The following is a 5,057-nucleotide window of genomic DNA, read 5'->3' on the forward strand; positions in this document are numbered from 1 at the left end:
GTGAAATAATACAAAAACAAATAATGTAATTGATTTTAGAAATAAAGATTACTTTGAAAGAGCTTTATTACACCGATCCTTGAGATTGATTATCATATTTATGGATAAAATCCTTAACACAAAATTTTTTTAAAGGAGCCCTCTTGATCGATGCATGGATTTTTTTTTTGTTTTAAGAAAATGCCCTATTAATTTTTTTCTAAGTGGCATTTGCATAGAAACAGAGCGGACTAAAATATAAATTTATAATTGCAAATGCAAAGAAAAAAATAATAATTAATTTGCGAAGAACAAGATGATTGAAGAAAAAAAATCTGACAGGGACAGTGTACGTTTTTAATAGGACAGGAGGAATAACTGGATGAGAAGGACATAGGATTGTGGGAAGCAATCTGCATACATTGGAAGAGGCAATAATAAGTCGACCTGAGGGGATGAACATCTAATTACTTGCTTCGGTCATGCGTCCTCACTGACCACCCCACCTCCTCAATTCCTCACACAAATTATTCATCAAAGCCCTCATTAGGAGGGGAGGGGGAGGGGCGGAGAGGCGGGGGTGCTTCTCGAACATACCCGAACAGATCCGAACTCCCCCGAAGGGAGCCGAGTCCTCACGAAGTACTAACCGCTCTGTCTTCAGCCTCGTTTAGTTGTTCGCCTGAGAGGGGAGGCGAAAGTCAGACCTTCCGCTGCAGTCGCTACACATCTGTGTTATCAGCCGACTTCAAGTTTTTTGGTTCTTGTTTCGATACGAAAAAGACAATTTATTTCATTTTTCGATTTTTTTGAAATCTCCTGTACACCGAGGAAATCTACAATTCTACCTGTACAGACATCAAGACGACCTGTGGACACAGATCATCTACCACTTCGAGGATTCCCATTCAACCTGGTGAGTACAAATTTTAATTATTTCTTGAATGGTAAGCCGGCGGGCGAAGAAGTCGCGATGTTTTGGACCAGCCGTCACGTGCGAGTCATGCCGCCTTATGGACCCACGGGCCTCCGCAGGCGAACACCTCTAATAATTTCTCGTATCTAGTTAAATTAGACTAATTTTATTTCATACAATATATTTATGTTTATTAAATACACTATGATAACTTTATCTATATCAAGTCGCAATAAGAGTCAAATTTGATGCATATACAAAACTGTAAACATCATTATCTTTTGGATATTACAATTTAAAATAAATTAATGTAAACGATAAATCAATAACCAACTTCCTGATTTACTTCACTTGTTTAGTGTGTAACTAGAGAAAAGTTTTTCTAATATTTTCAAATCGCACATTACAAATTCGACCTAATAAATATAGTTATACATTTCTTCAAGTGACTTACTGTTTACGAAGTTCTGCAAAAAAAATAAAAAATCATAGATATAAATTTCTATACATATCTATATAATTTATTGTTTACAATATAGTGAAAATTACTATTTACTGAATATGATTTAAAACTAAAAAAAAAAAACAATCAAAGAGTAATTCCTAATAATATATACATAAGAAATAAATGTCAAATATAATCATCCTATCATTTGAAAATATATATCTATAACCAACATGAGATACTATGAATAAAAAAAAAAAATCAATATGTTCTGTTGTAAAATGAAAATATTAATTTGTCTTCAAATAAATGTATACTTATTATATATCTTTAATTAATGTTAATTCCATAAACTTTGTACAATGACAAAAGAATTCTGATATTTTATAAAATACATACTGTTAGCCCAGAAGTATGTTGGGAAGAATTAAATGATGTCTATAAGAGTTGATGAACTAGAATTGAGTAAGGCCATCCGCACAGACCAATGAGACCAATATTACATCCATTTATCTTCTAATTTAAATTACTTATCAATCACATCTCTTCAACTGTTTCATTTAATGCATGCATCGCGAAGACAAAAACGTTTTAGTAGTGTCCAAGAACTGTAAAGATAAACCTTTTCCAAAAGGGGAAGGATACTTAATGGCAGGATAAAGGATTATAATTAGTGACCCGGATGGAAGAGCGGCTCCAGGAAAAGTGGAAAACCCCGTTTTGCTCCACCGTTTGTATCTCTGGGGCTTTTCCGACAACTCCTGTTTTCGGGCTTTTTAACAATCGCGTCTCTATGTTTCCCAAGCTAATTTAGGCAACTCATTAAAATATCTGTAAATACGACACATCTTGACATTTAATTAAGAATATTCTATAAATTCATTCTGGAACATTCCATTATCATAATAACAGTATCAAAGTTTAATTATAAATATTCAATCATTATTGTGAACTGTAAAAAGGCAATAGAATGAATATTACTGTAAAAAAAAAAAAAGAAAATACCCAAGACTATTATTTTCAATAAATTACTGAGTGCGTCATACGATCCTTAATCTATAAAATCATCCGTTCTGAAAACAACATTTTTATCAGCACCAACTCCGGACGTCGCCAATTCAAATGTTCAATATTTTCTAAGAACGCATTAGGTTGAATGATCAACAATGATTGTCCAAATTGGAGTTACATCAATATCCACCGAGACATTGGTAATAAGAAAAATATATCAATTAGGTTAATCCAGTGTCGATTCTGAGGTCAACTCCGTTTTTGATTCATCTTTTTGTTCTTTCATTCATATCAGCTAATTTAAAATAAATTAAGAACTCAAATAGACAGGAATGTGATTGGTGATGAGATTCAACCTATTTTTTTGGCTCATGGTAGATTTGGGATGAGATTAACAGATAATATATAAACTTGATAATACCCTATTTCAAATACGAAGTAAATTTAATTTGGTTTTACATCTATTATTTTAATAATAAAATAAAGTGATAAAAAAATATATTACCAATATTAACACATAAAATTTCCATAAAACCACTCTAAGAAAATTATATAAAATCCTACTTCTGTTTCTAAATATTTAATAATACAAAAGTGTGAAAAAAATGATATTTTTTTAAAGTAAAGCATACCTACACAAAAACATATTAAACAACCTCTAAAAATAATGGAGAATATTTTCAAATATCACAATCTTCAACATCTATTTCCTATTCTAATTTTTTGACTTTGTATTTGAACTTACAATGGTTTTTGTTTTAATTGGTTCAAAAAATGTATGGTTGTATATTATCAAATAAATTACAACTGATAAATAAAAATATATATCATATGGTTACAGATGGCCCCACCCACATAACATATGTCATGACAGCCTTACCGACCCGAAACAAGGGTATTGAAATACATTAGTAGAACTTTAATATTACCATAACTATTTTTTTTTCTATTAATATAAGTTTTATTAAAAATGAATAAATATTTTTATTTATAACGAGTTTTATTTCTGAAAAAATTAATATTTGAGAACCGACCTAGGAGACCGCTTGATTCAGTGTAGCTACTAAGAAGTAAGATTTCTTTCCACTTATTCCTTTTCTTACAAAATTCAAACTGATGTATAAAATCATTCTGTATACAGCATTATAAAAGTTTTTAATGTAATAGTATATGACGAATGTTTCTAATATATATATTTTTAAGAAATGACACAAAACCGTCTATTTTTCTTTCGAGTCCTGAATACGATTATGTTATAGTTTTCACGCATAAATTGTTTCAATCTTCCAAATAAACCGTTTAAATCTTTCCAACATACCCTAAAAAAAATAATCTTAAAAAAAATAAAAACTATATTTCCTTTCATTCTTTGGAATAAAACAAATATTTCGACAAATTCAAATTGTACATTTTAACAGCCGTACACGGCGCATTGTTATATCCTTGATCTGATTACAAATCTAAATTTCTGAGTACACACAACTGAAGAAATCAGTGTTAGTCGTCCTCAGATTATATTAATGATGTTCGAAGAAAAAAATAATACATTCTCTTATTACAATAATCCTATGAGATATCTTATTAAAATTTTACAGCTTAAAAAAAAATTATCATCGAAATTACTTTGGATAATTTTTTTAAATACTACAAAAAAATATTCTAAAACAAAAAATACTGCTTTTGATATAAATGTAATAAAAATATCAATCAAAGTTTTTTTCTATATGTTAAGTTTATTATCCACACTAAATAAGTTCATTATATTGTAAGTTGCTGCTTTTGTTGTTAAATATTATGTAATTTATAAATAGTTGAATGATTATTTGTCTTATTTAAAATTTTTAGTGAAGATTATCTCACTTACCTACTTAAAATTGTTTATTAATATATTGAGAAATCTGTGTATCTGAGTTCTTTTTTGAAGAAATTATAAAACTATTTTCTGAAGTGTTAGAGTATTGTTTTTTATAATAATATAGATCGAAAAATCCATACATATAATTTGTTCTATTTTATTAATAATATTTGATTTAATTCCAGAAACAGTATTGAGCAATTCTTGTCTGTAGTACTGTCTATATCTTATAACTCTTATAAAGAACATCAGCCGAAAATATTTAATTTTCTGTAAAACATATTTAAAGCTTTTATAATTTTTCATTTTTTTTTCTTTACGTGATTAAATTAATCAAAACAATTCTTTATGTGAACATCCTTTTAATATAGCCCGGTAACATTTTCAAAATAATACTCAATACAACCTTTATTCTAGTTAATATATTTTTTTTTTTTTTTTAACATTCTAATACTTTTCAAAACATTTTATAAATTTCACAATAAAATTATTTCATATTAATAATCTTAAAGATTGAAAATAAACAAATATTATAGAAAATATGTTATTTCCGGGAAAATTGAAGCAATACCAAGATTTTGGGTATTTAAGCCAATAAAAGTTGTCAAATTCATTAATTAACTACCAAAATTACGAATATTTAATTGATGAAATCGGATATCTCTGTAGATTAAGATATTATGTTAAGTCCACTTAAGCAATAAACTGAGTTGAAGTTATTGGGTAACGGAGTTGTATGGGTGTTACTGAGAAGTTGTGCTTACCCTGGTGCAAAGTTTAGAAGATAAATTACAATAAACCGTTAAACTTAAGGATATAAATAAAATATATTTTTATAAATTAAATATATT

The 5,057-nt window shown here is 28.4% G+C and overlaps 1 protein-coding gene across 6 annotated transcripts in view; it reads left to right on the forward strand.

Annotated features, from left to right (window-relative positions):
* Window positions 1-652: 652 nt before the first annotated feature.
* Window positions 653-5,057, forward strand: part of LOC106692561 (POU domain, class 6, transcription factor 2) — a 244,466-nt gene continuing 240,061 nt past the window's right edge. For all 6 annotated transcript variants that reach the window (XM_014438571.2, XM_014438572.2, XM_014438574.2 and 3 more), the window contains exon 1: window positions 653-895. The gene's annotated coding sequence lies outside the window, so the exon portion shown is untranslated. The remainder of the gene's footprint in view (window positions 896-5,057) is intronic.

The sequence above is a fragment of the Halyomorpha halys genome, unplaced genomic scaffold (assembly GCF_000696795.3).
Source record: "Halyomorpha halys isolate HHAL.00 unplaced genomic scaffold, Hhal_1.1 Scaffold61.1, whole genome shotgun sequence".
In the NCBI taxonomy this organism is placed as follows: Eukaryota; Metazoa; Arthropoda; class Insecta; order Hemiptera; family Pentatomidae; genus Halyomorpha; species Halyomorpha halys.